General features: G+C 42.8%; 1 protein-coding gene across 9 annotated transcripts in view; it reads left to right on the top strand.

Moving 5' to 3' along the window:
- The window catches only part of ptprz1a (protein tyrosine phosphatase receptor type Z1a), a 75,642-nt gene that overhangs the window by 12,936 nt on the left and 46,373 nt on the right, over nucleotides 1-16,333 (top strand). Inside the window, exon 2 of one of the 9 annotated variants that reach the window (XM_045688111.1) lies at nucleotides 7,104-7,169. The exons of 7 other annotated variants lie outside the window; for them this stretch is intronic. The gene's annotated coding sequence lies outside the window, so the exon portion shown is untranslated. Of the gene's footprint in view, nucleotides 1-7,103; nucleotides 7,199-16,333 lie in introns of all 9 variants that reach the window. One more of the 9 variants, XM_014124573.2, reaches the window with a different exon arrangement.

The raw sequence follows: 16,333 nt of genomic DNA, 5'->3' as shown, positions 1-16,333 counted from the left end.
CGTTCATCTGTACAAACAATAGTATGCAAGTATAAACATCATGGGACCCCTCAGCCATCATACCGCTTAGGAAGGAGATGCATTCTGTCTCCTAGAGATGAACGTACTTTGGTGCGAAAAGTGCAAATCAATCCCAGAACAACAGCAAAGGACCTTGTGAAGATGCTGGAGGAAACAGGTGCAAAAGTATCTATATCCACAGTAATATGAGTCCAATATCGACATAACCTGAAAGGCCACTCAGCAAGGAAGAAGCCACTGCTCCAAAACCGGCATAAAAATGCCAGAATACGGTTTGCAACTGCACATGGGGACAACGATCGTACTTTTTGGAGAAATGTCCTCTGGTCTGATGAAACAAAAATAGAACTGTTTGGCCATAATGACCATCGTTATGTTTGGAGGAAAAAGGGTGAGGTTTGCAAGCCAAAGATCACCATCCCAACTGTGAAGCACGGGGGTGGCAGCATCATGTTGTGGGGGTGCTTTGCTGCAGGAGGGACTGGTGCACTTCACAAAATAGATGGCATCATGAGGGAGGAAAATTATGTGGATATATTGAAGCAACACAACATCTCAAGACATCAGTCAGGAAGTTAAAGCTTGGTCGCAAATTGGTCTTCCAAATGGACAATGACCCCAAGCACACTTCCAAAGTTGTGGCAAAATGGCTTAAGGACAACAAAGTCAAGGTATTGGAGTGGCCATCACAAAGCCCTGACCTCAATCCAATAGAAAATGTGTAGGAAAAACTGAAAAAGTGTGTGCGAGCAAGGAGGCCTACATACCTGACTCAGTTACACCAGCTCTGTCAGGAGGAATGGGCCAAAATTCACCCAACCTACTGTGGGAATCTTGTGGAAGGCTACCCGAAACGTTTGACCGAAGTTAAACAATTTAAAGGCAATGCTACAAAATACTAATTGAGTGTATGTAAACTTCTGACCAACTGGGAATGTGATGAAAGAAATAAAAGCTGAAATAAATCATTCTCTCTACTATTATTCTGACATTTCACATTCTTAAAATAAAGTGGTGATCCTAACTGACCTAAGACATAGATTTTTTACTATAATTAAATGTCAGGAATTGTGAAAAACTGAGTTTAAATGTATTTGGCTAAGGTGTATGTAAACTTCCAACTTCAACTGTATCCTACTCTGTACCCCACCATGATTCCCAAATGTCTTGATTGGCAGACTAGCCAGGTCTTTGGTGGAGGGTGGCAGCTGGCCCCAGCTGGTGGTGGACACATGGCAGCGGGTGGCCAATGCTAATGCTCCCGCCAGGGGTCCGGAACCATGCCCGGGTACATCTGGAGAGGCCAATCTGTGTTGCTGCCCCGTATCGAAATAGGTTAATGACAGACATGTCATGCCCATTGAAATAGAACTTTCATCCTCTGTGACAGAAATGTATTGGTGATGAATGATACCACTCAATAGTAGGCCATCAGTGGAACCTCCGAAATCTTACTGATAAATCACACCAGAAAAGAAGAGAATATCAGAGACAAAAAGTTGGTTGTCTGCACTAGAGGTCTTCACAGATCCACCTGTACCCGAATACCTGAGACCCGATCCGGGACCCGAGCGGGTACTGTCACGGGTCTGGGTCAGATCTGATATGATTGTCACTGGTCTCAGGTATGTGTAATTATAACTGACTTGTCCGGAAGGACCCTACAGATCCGAGAGACATTTTTATAATTTATGCTGCTGCTCTTGCTTTTCACGAGCGTTGCGCGTGGCAAGTGTACCGTGTTGTTGTTGTTGGCCAATCATAAGTCATCAAAGTGGCAATAGGCTACTGTCATAAAGCCTCTGTGCAAAAGTTAGGAGATATCTAATCAATGGAAGATGGAATTAAAATGACGGAATTAAAAGTTACAGGAGAAGGATAGGCTACAACGACTAAGAGCCAACAGGTAGGCTGCTACTCAATATTCTGAATGGAGTTGTTGTAACTGTAACTGTATTTGTAACTGTAGGCAGTGCTTGACTTGGGCAGGAGCTTGTCGGAGCTGAGTACCGGCACCTCAAATGTTCTACTGCTTGAGCTCCTGTTCCTCTTTAGCTCAAAAGTATTGTGGAGCTCCTACACCTAAATGTAAACAGTACCAGCACCCAAAATGAGTACCGGCACCTATTTCAGTCCAAGTCAAGCACTGACTGTAGGATGAGAAAGCGCATGCACTGCTGCCTCAATTAGCCTAGCTAGGTAAAGTTAGCTAGCTTAAAACCTCTTATGGACAGAGGTTCCGCTAGCGGAACGCCTCACCAATATCCAATGGTAGCGCCTGGCGCGAAATACAAAAAACCTTAAAAATGCTATAATTTCAATTTCTCAAACATATGACTATTTTACACCATTTGAAATATAAGAGTCTCCTTTATCTAACCACATTGTCCGATTTCAAAAAGGCTTTACAGCGAAAGCAAAACATTAGATTATGTCAGGAGAGTACCCAGCCAGAAATAATCACACACCCATTTTCCAGCTCGCATATATGTCACAAAAACCAAAACCACAGCTAAATGCAGCACTAACCTTTGATGATCTTCCTTAGATGACACTCCTAGGACATTATGTTATACAATACATGCATGTTTTGTTCAATCAAGTTCATATTTATATCAAAAAACCAGCTTTTTACATTAGCATGATTTGTTCAGAACTAGCATACCCACTGAAAACTTCCGGTGAATTTACTAAATTACTCACGATTAACGTTCACAAAATACATAACAATTATTTTAAGAATTATAGATACAGAACTCCTTTATCCTCTCTGGGCTAGGCGGGACGAATTCGTCCCACCTACGCAACAGCCAGTCTAATCCAGTGGCGCGATTTTCAAATACCTTAGAAATGCTATTACTTCAATTTCTTAAACATATGACTATTTTACAGCTATTTAAAGACAAGACTCTCGTTAATCTAACCACACTGTCCGATTTCAAAAAGGCTTTACAACGAAAGCAAAACATTAGATTATGTCAGCAGAGTACCCAGCCAGAAATAATCAGACACCCATTTTTCAAGCTAGCATATAATGTCACAAAAACCCAAACCACAGCTAAATGCAGCACTAACCTTTGATGATCTTCATCAGATGACAACCCTAGGACATTATGTTATACAATACATGCATGTTTTGTTCAATCAAGTTCATATTTATATCAAAAACCAGCTTTTTACATTGGCATGTGACGTTCAGAACTAGCATACCCCCCGCAAACTTCCGGGGAGTTTACTAACAATTTACTAAATTACTCACGATAAACGTTCACAAAAAGCATAACAATTATTTTAAGAATTATAGATACAGAACTCCTCTATGCACTCGATATGTCCGATTTTAAAATAGCTTTTTGGTGAAAGCACATTTTGCAATATTCTAAGTACATAGCCCAGCCATCACGGGCTAGCTATTTAGACACCCGGTAAGTTTAGCCTTCACCAAAATCAGATTTACTATTACAAAAGTTTGATTACCTTTTGTTGTCTTCGTCAGAATGCACTCCCAGGACTGCTACTTCAATAACAAATGTTGGTTTGGTCCAAAATAATCCATCGTTATATCCGAATAGCGGCGTTTTGTTCGTGCGTTCCAGAAACTATCCGAAATGGTAAATCAGGGTCGCGCGCATGGCGCAATTCGTGACAAAAAAAATCTAAATATTTCATTACCGTACTTCGAAGCATGTCAACCGCTGTTTAAAATCCATTGTTATGCCATTTTTCTCGTAAAAAAGCGATAATATTCCGACCGGGAATCTCCATTTAGCTAAACAGACAAAGGAAAAGAAAGCTTTCGGTCGACGCGGGCACGAGCCTGAGTCTCACAGTACTGTAACCAGCCACTACCCAAACGCGCTACTTTTTTTCAGCCAGAGCCTGCAAAGCCACGATTCAGCATTTTGCCGCCTTCTGAGAGCCTATGGCAGCCGTAGGAAGTGTCACGTTACAGCTAAGATCCTCACTCTTCAATAAACAGAGATAAGAAGAACGACACCTTGTCAGACAGGCCACTTCCTGCATGAAATCTTCTCAGGTTTTTGCCTGCCATATGAGTTCTGTTATACTCACAGACACCATTCAAACAGTTTTAGAAACTTTAGGGTGTTTTCTATCCAAAGCCAATAATTATATGCATATTGTAGTTACTGGGCAGGAGTAGTAACCAGATTAAATCGGGTACGTTTTTTATCCAGCCGTGTCAATACTGCCCCCTAGCCCTAACAGGTTATGCAATCGCGGTGTCAGATTTTAAAATAGCTTTTCGGTGAAAGCACATTTTGCAATATTCTGAGTAGATAGCCCGGCTATCACGGCTAGCTAATTTGACACCCACCAAGTTTGGCCCTCACCAAACTCAGATTTACTATAAGAAAAATTGGATTACCTTTGCTGTTCTTCGTCAGAATGCACTCCCAGGACTTCTACTTCAACAACAAATGTTGTTTTGGTTCTAAATAATCCATAGTTATATCCAAATAGCTCCGTTTTGTTCGTGCGTTCAAGTCACTACCCGAAGGGTGACGCGCCGGTGCATTTCGTGACAAAAAAAAATCAAAATATTCCATTACCGTACTTCGAAGCATGTCAAACGCTGTTTAAAATCAATTTTTAATGCTATTTTTCTCGTAAAATAGCGATAATATTCCAACCGGGCGACGATGTATTCGTTCAAACACTGAAAGAAAAAAATGGAGTCGTCTCGTGGACGCGCGCCTCAGTGTCATTGTTCCCAGAAGGACCACTCACAAAAACCCCTGCTGTTTTTTGCCCAGAGACTGCAGAGCTCTCATTCCACTTTCGGGCGCCTTCCTAGAGCCAATGAAAGTCTTAGAAAATGTCACGTTACAGCAGAGATGCTGTATTTTTGATAGAGATGCCCTAGAAGGACAAGAAATGGTCAGACAGGGCACTTCCTGTATAGAATCTTCTTAGGTTTTGGCCTGCCATATGAGTTCTGTTATACTCACAGACACTATTCAAACAGTTTTAGAAACTTTAGAGTGTTTTCTATCCAAATCTACAAATTATATGCATATTCTAGTTTCTGGGCAGGAGTAGTAACCAGATTAAATCGGGTACGTTTTTTATCCGGCGTGAAAATACTGCCCCCTATCCCAAACAGGTTAACTAGCTAGCTTCTCACGATTTGATGCAGTCAAGACAGGTACTATGTAATCACAGTTAACGTATCACTCAAAATGGCTACAGACGTACATCCCCCAAGCCACCATGGAAATACTGGGTGATTGTTAATGAGTTGGTAATTTTGCTCACTCTGACCTTGATGGATGGTCAAGGGACAGCCACAGTGGATTAATCTACATGAAAAGCAATTAGTGCGTAGGTTAACCCCTAAGCCCTGCTTAGTGGTTCCTACTGAGGTCTATCAGGTTGGTGGTTTATGATATTGTGTCATCTTCTTTATGTGACCCCGCTAACAATGAAAAATGTGGGAGGACTTTTGTTCGTTAGAGATGTTCCAATACAAGAATCCTTGCGCTTCATGACGTAAAAATCAAATGCTACTTGCTCATAAAGACGGATATGGCACGGAGACTAAAGGATCACTCAGTACTGAGAAATATGGTTGTGTTGGAGGCCAGAGAGAGTGTTCAGAGAGATTAAAGAGGATGAGTTGGCCCAGAGCTTGGAGCAAGCAGCATGTTGTAGCCCTGCGATATCCTCTCTGGTCTGTTGGTCATCTGTGTCGGTCCATGTTTCCACCATCAGGCTACAAGGAGAAAAGGTGTTTCTGGGAAGTAGAGCACAGTCACGCTCGGATGAGGCTGACTGCGTCCGGCTGTGCAACCTCTTGTGTCCAGCATGTTCAGTGGAAGGCAGGGAACTCAGTGGGAGTCCTGTAATTTCCCTTCAAAGCCTTTGTGTCAGTTGTCAGTATCATCCATTGTCACTGCTTACAATAACACAACTCAGAGAAGGAGACATTAATTGCTCTTAGTGAGAGCATTTATTTGAACTTCTATTTCTGGTATTTCTTTGAGAGCATTTATATTGTCATAATTGCGTCATGGTTTTAGCAATCACAATTCATCCTATGATTGGGTGCTTCCTTGAACTTACCCATAAAATATATTTCTCCTTCCCTCCTATAAAGAAATCCATTCACCTTATCAGAAATACCATGAAAGCAAGCAGCGGAGTCCTCCTACAACCATTCACACACCCTCCCAGCCACCCATACCCCCGGGACAATGTGGAGACAATGTTGGCAGAAAATGCACCCATCCGGCTCAGATGTGGTTTAGTTGCTCTTCTATTTCTGTTGTTGGTCAGGCTCCATGTGACCAATTAGATTAGATCTATGTCTAGACGAGCCCATGCCAAAATAGCCTCACCAGGCTCCATGATCAGAACGAATCCTTTATGCATTTGGAAATCTGGTTAAAACGATTTGCCACAGATGCTGAAAGCATCTCTTCTGTGGAATAGGACAGCCTCATCAACTTTTTATCTCTGCCATTGGTCCCGGTGGAATTGGGAAGATAGTTTCGGTCTTGTCAACTGCATTATATAGAGGCAATTGTGTGCGTGCGTGTGTTTGTGTGTTGGTGAAGCATATTTAATTTCATTGAACATCAATGACGTCCCCTCCTCACTAATTTACTTAGCTGTATGCTTAGCTTTCAACTCCTATTTAAGTCTTCGTCACAGGCATGTTACTTGGTGAATAATGACAGGGGTCCAGTCTTCTATCTTATGCTATTTCGATCCGTGAGGACAGAGATGGTACCTGATTGATGACTGGATTCAGGATAGAATGGTTATGTAAGGGCTGGCATCTATCCTGCATTTCATCAAACACACACACACACACACGTACACATACACACACACAGATTTGATCTCCCAAGCCAGACAACTGAGACTATCATGTTCAGCACTCGCCTCGTATTGTGATATCATCAATGAATGGGACAGTGTAAATAATCAAGAAGACTGTGTAACCTCCCCCTGTGCCTCCTAACAAGCATGATCTCGACCTTTTTCATAAGAATGATGACAAATTAGCCTAGAAGCTGTCGTTACTCATGTTCCCTTCATTTTTATTGACGTGACAGGCATCTAATCAAGTTGACCGGACAGGAACGTGAAAGCTGGTAGCTCTAATTGGTGAGAGCTTCAAGGTGAGGGGACAGGAAACAATCACAGAACGGTGGGTGTGAATACTTTCATTATTGGCAGAGTACCACATGGAGACCGAATGCACACCGTTCTTCCTGAAGGAGCAATTTGCCAAATACACTGATGTCATGTAGCCATAGCAAATACATTTTAAAATGCTTTCAAATGGCTCTTGGTCCATAAATCACAGCCTGTATATAATCCTTAATGGTTTTTTCTGTAGACACTCCCACACTTCAATATATGCTAGTGCGTTTTACCCAAAGTTGATTTTTTTGTTCTTATAAATAAGTCCTCTGAGATCATTATGATGGAACTCTCCCCTTTTGATTCCAGTAAATCTCTCTCTTTTCCTCTAAACAAGCCGGGTTAAGTGATATCTTGTTTAAAACATTCACTGTCCCGCTCTAGAGACATTAGAGACGTTTGAGCGAGGAACTAAATGACAAAGCGGGAGAAAAATAAATAGACTTCAGGAAGACTGTCTGAATGACACAACACAATCATTTTTCTCACACCACCCAAAGAGTGATCGAGACAGAGATGCAGATTGCAAGATCGTGATTTCTCTGTGGTGTGAAATGATACAGTACATCCTAACCAAGACAGACAGTGAGAGGAAACAGGCAGAATCTGTGGCCATGGCAATGTGTGGGAGACCGGGGGAAGTCACTGTGCCTGTAGGTCATAATGAGGTCCACTTGTTTTCCAGGAAGTCGGGCCCCACGTATCCTGCATGCTGATTTGCTCTGGCCAGATGACCTCAAGAGCTAGATCAGCTGCTCGGAATATGGCTGGCTACTGGACCAGGCCCTTCTTATCCTATTGCAGTTCAGTTGCAGGGGAAAGTTAGGATGACACATTAGAAACGCTGGATAAACAAACATCCCTGCACTGTGTGTTTGGCCCAAGTCCAGGGAGGATAATGATGGAAACCTTAAACGGCTGGAGCCATTAGACAGAGTCCTCAATCAGACAGACTCTCTGGATGGGTCATTATGTACAGGAAGGAGCGTACGCATGCACGGACGCTCGCACTAATGCACGCACACACAGAGATACTATATTTCTTTCCCTCATCTGTTCTTTATCACATACACACATACTCCTAATTGTACGCATGTATAGTGATGGGGAAATTATTGATAAAGTTACGTATTGGGATATTATTTTTGACAATATATCGTATCGTTTTGACAATATCGCAATGTTATTTTTGAGCTATTTGGCTGTACCTGCTCCAAAACGGCAGTATTTCTTTAATAGGGAGACAATTTGTTTTCCGCACTTTTTTTCCCATGACTGATCCAAACTCGTTTTCTCATGGCTCTCTCGTATCCTTCTGCAGCAGACATATGGTGAGCATTATGTTTGGAACATCGAATCGCAATAAAATCCCAGTATCGTATCGCAGTACATCTAGAATCGTGAGAATTGCAATACGTATCGTATCGGCACCTGACTATCGTGATAATATTGTATCGTGAGGTCCCTGGCAATTCCCAGCCCTACGCACTTAGCACAGATACACATGCAGGTACACACACACACACACACACACACACACACACACACACACACACACACACACACACACACACACACACACACACACACACACACACACACTCACTTTGGGCCACTCAGTCTTATCACCCCAGTACATGGGACCTGGTGTTGGAGAATACAGGCCGGACAGATCAGAATGCAACGAAAAGTGTGACCACACACTTACACTCCAACTCATTTCACACTCCTCCCGTCAGGCACACACTGTGGAACGTCGTCATGCCACCCGGGCATCGACAGACACTCTCCAGAGTCACTTAAACAAGGCACAATGAGAGTGTGCCAGAACCAGCAGGATGCCTGTCATACAGCCTGTTCCCACACGGTCCCACAATGCCAATTGACCCATCTCACAGTGACATGAGCTTTTACTCTACAGAATGTGGATTCATTCTAGAATCCTCCACAGTCTGGACAAGAGCCAGCACTGTACAGCAATGTGTACACAAGGAGCAAATCAGTTCAATCCGCAATTAAACCAGGATCCTCCAACTCCAGTCCTGGAGAAATACTGGGTGTGTGCATGCTTTTCCCCCAGCCCATTACTCAACACATTAATCAAGTAATCAACTTTTCAGGGCCTTCGATCTGGTGTGTTTTAATGAGGGGCTGGAATGAAAGCCTGGACTTTCTCTCCGGGATCAGGATTGGAGAACCCTGATTTTAGACATCGGCGTTTAGACAAACCTTTTCTCTGTGTAGTCACTAAAGTGTGCTTGGACACTATAAACTACAACGTCGACTCCTCTCACAGGTAGGATCTTTGAGATCATTGTGTGGGCAGTAGGTCTAGTTATGTAAATAATGATACTGCATAAACATTGCTAAGGCAGGTTTGATTAAACCCGGCCCCTAGTCAAATATTATCTTTAGAGTTATAGATGTTTCTCATCAACTCAAGCCTGATGTGCCGGCAAATGGTATATTTGAAGTATTCAACATCCAACAAGGAAGGTTAGACTTTTCTATTACAGCTCCCTTTGTTGGTTTGAACCAGTGTCCATGTACTTCTTCCTTGTGTGCAAATTCCATGTGTTAAGTGATGTTTCTGTGTCCTTGTGTGGAGCCATGGCCGGATTACCGACCAGGCGCAATGGTCAGGGGCCCTGACCAATTTTTTAAAAACGATGATGGCCCTCAGGAGCTGGTGTAATACATTGTGAAGGGTTTGGCTAATCTATTATGATGATGCATTTAGTGTTATTGCCACCTGCGCTGTTGAAGCGTGTGAGCCAATGATGTGGACGACGATTAAGGTAGCAGCCCCCCCTTCCGCACCTCACTGATTCAGAGGGGTGGGGTTAAATGCGGAATACATATTTCGGTTGAATGCATTCAGTTGTGCTACTGATTAGGTATCCCCTTCCCCTAATGCTCCAGCTGTGCTGCCACATTATCAGTTTAGAGAGCAGACAGCCCTGGGCTAATAAGTGTGGCACGTTGCAGATCTCAGATCAGCAGCTGGACTCACACCACACGAAACACACACACACACACACACACACACACACACACACACACACACACACACACACACACACACACACACACATAATATATATATATATACATACACCATCAAACAGGAATCCCCAAAGACCATCAGTCATGCTTTCCCACCCAAGCAAAATTATGCATTGTAGAACTTGCTAGTTTATGTGTATGGTATTCCCTATTGAATGAATGACAGGCTGCCTTTGTGTGTTTGGTGGCATCACTCCATGGAGGATTTTCACCTCTACCCTACTGTCTCCATGCAACCTGGGAACTGAGATATGACATTGGCTATTGCCAATGAAATGATTGGCACAGGTTCTACGTGAATGCAGGGTGTGTGAGGGGGTGTAGTAATAGAAGCCGGTTGTCTCTTTACCCATGACCACTTTGACTACTTCCTTTGCCTGTCTGTTGGTTTATAACGGAAGACAGCCACACTTAGCATGACACTTCTTTATATCAAACAGGGTCTTCTGCTGTAACTTTCTCAGTGACCTCTGGAGAGGAACCAAACGTTTGTTGGGGTTCAAGAGGTCCCCATTGCCATGGGCTGCCTTACTCAACCATTCTGGCTAAGGTAGAATTCTGTGCTCCTGCCCTGTGGGCTAGCCAGTGTCTCCCAGGGTCTGGTTAATCCTTTTATTCACCATGCAGCAGCATGATGGATGCTTCACAGACCCACAGCCTTCTATAGACTACATACACACACAAGGCTGGCTGGCCACTCTCTGTTGGAGAAACACACAGATGTGGTTGTGGCTTATCTCTCTCTCTCCCTCTCTCTTTACTGTCTCTCTCTCTCTCTCTCTCTCTCTTTACTATCTCACTCTCTTTTTCGCTCTCTCTTTACTGTCTCTCTCCCTCCTCTCTTTACTGTCTCTCTCCCTCTCTTTTTCTCTCTCCCTCTCTCTCTCTTTTTCTCCCTCTCTCTTTACTCTTGCTCTCTTTTTTTTTCTCTCTCTCTTTTTCTCTCTCGCTCTCTAACTAGTAAGATCGGGATTACTCATACTGAGGAGAAGTCTTACAATAAAGTATCTCCCCTCACTGGACAAGCATTTTTGGGGGGAACTCTTCAGTCCCTCTCTTGAGTTGCAGGACATCATAACTCCCGTCCTCGATGTTGAGCGTCAATCAGGATTCAGATTCAAATATCACTGAAAGGATATTGTAATGGGAAAAGGTGTGATAAAAACTCTTCAGAAAATCCCTCTTAAAGTAGGAGATTATCGTTTTGTTCAGTTGACTACAGTATTGTCGTTCAGAGAAATGCAGAATGAATCTGTCCGCCCCATCGTTACTTATAGTTTTACCTCCTCCAACATTCACCCTGACTGTCTGTGTGTTTTAAACCTTCTTCGTTAATTCATGAGCACTGTAAAGTGAGACCGCACATTCTTTCCACCATTGTTTCACACACTATATGGCTGAGTCATCAAACCCACCAGCACCACTTGATTTACTACCAACTGACTTTTTACATTCTGATGAGGATAATGAGGTAGTAGAGTTTTATAGCAGGAGTTCAACAAAGCTTTCGACAGTCAATGTTTTTTAGGGATTTACATTCGTTCTTTACCGACATTATTCCCTTGAATAAAACAAGCAATAAACAAGGCAACGGTAAACATGTCGTCCCCCATGAATTGAGATACAGCTTGTTACTAACACATTTCAGTTAATTACTATAGTTCCCGCCTTAGGCCAATCAGTGGAGTTTTGTAAAAGCCTGATCTCTATGGCTAGACGCATCATTCACCCAAGTTTCTGGAAGATCGTCCCAGTGCTGAGATATCGCGTGTGTCGAACGTTTGAACGGACAGAGACAGATCCACAGTCCGTTCCCCGATTTCATCGTAGGGGGGAAATCAAATATGATGGTTGCCCTTTTTAAATAGAACGTTTTCCAATGGCCTTTTCCAATGGCCTTCCTGCTGTACATACTGTATGTGTATGAATATTTCAGTTCTACCGTGGTTATGCTTGTTTTAGCAGATGTGCTCTTTGTAGTCTCACGCCACAATGGCAGGCGGACTTCTCTCCTGTGTCCTCATCTGTCACATGAACAGGGTGCGCTGTAACTGAACTTATGGGCTGTTTGATCTGTGCATGTACGAGCGATGTGCCACGCAGACTAGTTTTTTGTTTGCCCAAACTCCATTCAGACAACGTTACAACAGGAAATCGAAACCTGGTGTCTGGACGTAGGCTATGAGGCTAACCCCTTTGAGGAAATAAAAACTGTTGATTGAGTGAAACCGAACCGGGGGTGGGGGCATTAAGACAGGGGCAGGCAATCAAGGAGACAACTTGACAAGACAATGGGACAAGAAGTACCTGTCTGGGTGTGTAGCTCACAGTTACTTGGGACGACCTCTTGTGATAACTACATGAGATGGTAGCACTGTACAAGCCGTGTAAAACAACTGTGCACTCTCAAAAGGCCTTTTTAGATCCTTGGATATTTTCACACGATCCATTTTTGAAAGATACTTAATGTCTGTCGAGACCATTGTAGTTTTTCAATTCGTAACCGCCACAAAAGGAGGCACTGGGCCACAATGAGTTAAGCAGCCCAGATTGTAATTTAAGGAAAGCTTTTTGTTCCCTTTCAGTCACAGGTGCACCACTGATCCTTAAAGAGGAAAGGCAATGCAATTCGTCATGGCCATGGGCGATCACCAGACAAAGCAAGGCGAGGCCATGTTGTAATCCTCTGTTGAAGCTAAATAGGGATATGCATGGTGCCCTTGACCTCACACACATACACATGCAAATACAGCACATACACAAGTGCACATGTACAACACACACAAACAAATATGTAGTCAAGCAGACATGCATGCACACGCACACACACATACACAGTGTAATATAATCAAGCCTATTGAATGAACCGGTGCTGGAAATGGACAGGTGTTTCATGTCAAAGCCATTGTTTACACTCTATAGACAGAACACTGGCATGTGAGTGACTGCTGTACTGGTGAAATAGAGAAGTTAGGTCTCTAGACAAACTGGATAAGATGAGAGAGAGAGAGAGAGAGCGAGAAAGAAAGAGGGAGAGAGAGAGAGAGAGAGAGAGAGAGAGAGAATGGACAGAGAGAGGGACACAGGAAGAGATGGACAGAGAGGAAAAGACTGAGGTGTGGAGAGATAGATGCAGATACTAGTCAAGTGGGAGAAGAAGTATGTAGCTTCGAGAGAGATTGAGATGGATGGAGAGAGAGGAGAGACAGTTTGAACAAGAGGGAGAGGAATGAGCTCTGAGAGAGAGAGAGAGAGAGAGAGACAGATGGGCATAAGGAGTTCAGTAGCCAGGGCTGTTCAATGTCAGTCCTGGAGGGGCCGAAACACTACTGGTTTTCATATTCTCCTAATAAGGGACTAATTCAGACCTGGAAAACCAGGTGAGTGCAATTAACTAACAGTTAGAAACAAAAAACAGTCATTTTTCGACCCACCAGGACCAGAATTGAACAGCCCTGCTGTAGACCCTAATTACTGTATGTCCAACACAAAAGGAACATGGCAGAGATATAAATAAAAGTAGTTTGCGAAACAGAGAGGAAAGGAGGATGAGCGGTAAGAGAGCTACAGTTGTCTCTCCTACATGAATTAGCCAATTAGCATCACAGAAGTATGAGTAGAAAACATCATTGCCGGCTACCATTCTTTTCTGTATGGTCTCAGTATGGTACATCAGAAGGTCAGGCAAGGGAGATAGGGACACTGAGGATGTATCTCAATAATCATTAAAGGTTTCCTCTCCTTGTACCCTTCCCTCATCTGCACTGAACAGAAAGAATAGGACAGGTTAAAGCCAAATACTCTTGTAGGCAATCATATTTCCTCGGATTAGCGAGGGAGAGGAGAAGGAGGATAGGAAGCCCTTGTAGAGATGTCCCTGTGTTGGTAAAGAGGCGCGTTGGTTTAAGGCCAAAGAAGACAAAGTGTTGTGTGTGTGAGTGAACCTCCAACCCCTGACCTTTTAACGAGAGGTCATGACCCTTGGCTGACCCCAGTGTTAGACGGGCACAGACCAGTGAAGTCCAACAATGTGAGGAAGACCACAAGATAGAGATAATAATGAAGAGAATGCGAAAAGGGAAAAAAGAGAGCTATTTATCACTTCTAGTTTCCTAATTATTATTTTATTAGTTGCGGGACTATATCCCTTTGCATGGATGATATCCTTAATGACTATTTAAACCAGCTCAGTATACAACACATAGCAAAGGCTATACAGCGTCATTCTTTGAACTCCCCAGAAGAGTTACTGGTATACTGCTTTGGGAAAATTGTGAGAAAAGTGGACTTTTGCTTGGTCAAAGCCATTTAATCCAGGATTAGACAGAGAAATGATATCACAGGCAAACATGAAAACAGCCCAGCAGAGCATGAGTCCCCATCCTCATCTTCTTCCAACCAGAGTCAGGTCAGGTCAAGATTTGGACATGTTTTAAGACCCATTTCACACTATTGTGCCAACCCGAGCCGTACTGTGTTGACTTAGATATATTATTTTTACATTGACCCCTCCAGCACGTTTCCAGTACTGATGGACTTTGGGGCCTATGCATTTGTAAGTGAATTCGTTTTTTATAAAGGAAAACAAGCTTCTTTCATCCCCAGATGACAATCTTTTGTAGACAAAATGCTCAACTATGGAGAAATGTTGTTTAAAGGTTGAACATGTTTGGAAAAGGTCAAACCTGTACCCTCTCTTCTAATCAGTTCCTCCTGCTTTCGATCAGCAGCTTTCGTGCACATCCACAGTGATGTTCCCAAAACGTTTGGTGCTACTTCAGTCGCTCTGCGAGGGTCCCTCATGTCCACGTTTTTTGAAAACAGTTGGCATTATTAATGTTGCAGAAATGTAGCACATCCTCGTCTCCCATTCTTGGACATCACTTGGTTTCAGCATCATTTCAAGAACGTTTGGTGTAATCGGTTTGTTTCCCTATGCTTTAGTGAGCAGGTGCTTTGTGCAAGCTATGATAATGAGGCATGTTGGTTCTGACAGTAACTCTTCCATAATTGCCTGGCAGTGTAGCCCTGAGGGATCTGGCTCCAATTCATTTTCCAGACAGGACTCATAGGGCATTGTAATAATAAACTATCACCTCCTTATCATTCTGCAGCACTGGTACAGTGAAATGCAAGGATAATTATGTCTGCTGGTGAGGTGTGGGTGTGTGTGTGTGTTTTCGTGCGTGCGTGCATGTATGGGTGGGTTTCTAGAGACAAGTAAACAAACACGCATGGATATATTCCACAGACAACCCCCAGAGTGCATTATGTTAATGGTCTGTGTGCTGCAGACTTACAGTGCCAACAGTTATGTAGACACACCCCTTGTCTTTTTCCACATTTTGTTGGGTTACAGCCTGAATTTAAAATGGATTAAATGGAGATGTTGTGTCGCTGGCCTATACACAATACCCCATAATGCCAAAGTGTAATTCTGTTTTTATAAATTTTTATAAATTAATAAAAAATGAAAAGCTGAAATGTCATGAGTCAATAAGTGTTCAACCCCTTTGTTATGGCAGGCATAAATCAGTTCAGGAGTAAAAATTTGCTTAACAAGTCACATAATAATTTGCATAGACTCACTCTATGTGCAATAATAGTGTTGAACCCTTTGATGCGTACGCTCACATATTGTGGTCATTGTTGACTGGTACTTGCAGCGTTCCATCACAAATATGTGATTGGAACAGTAGCAACAGAATGTATAATGCAACAAACGTGTCTAAACAGCATTGTTGTTTGAAAAGCATCTAAACAATGTTTTGTACTGCTGGGAAATAAAGGTCTTCACAACTTTATTCCTCAATTTCACCTTTTATTGTTTAGAAAAGAGATGCGTGTCAGCTAAGCTAACAGCAGCTAAATTCTTTATGATGGTTTATGTTTAAGTGAAAACTCCCTAATTCCTGAATGCCATTCACTATAAGATGCACGTAAACAAAGTCAAAGATGGCTGCGCTCATTGCCTGAAACATATGAACTTAGTTTGGCCACTTTTGAGCATTTTACAAATCTTCAATGTACTTGTTACAGTGTATAAGTTCATGGGGGGTAGATATCAGGGAAG

The sequence above is a fragment of the Salmo salar genome, chromosome ssa10 (genome assembly GCF_905237065.1).
Source record: "Salmo salar chromosome ssa10, Ssal_v3.1, whole genome shotgun sequence".
NCBI classification, from domain to species: Eukaryota; Metazoa; Chordata; class Actinopteri; order Salmoniformes; family Salmonidae; genus Salmo; species Salmo salar.
The sequence above is the reverse complement of the archived record's forward strand: the minus strand, read 5'-3'. Positions and strand labels throughout refer to the sequence as shown.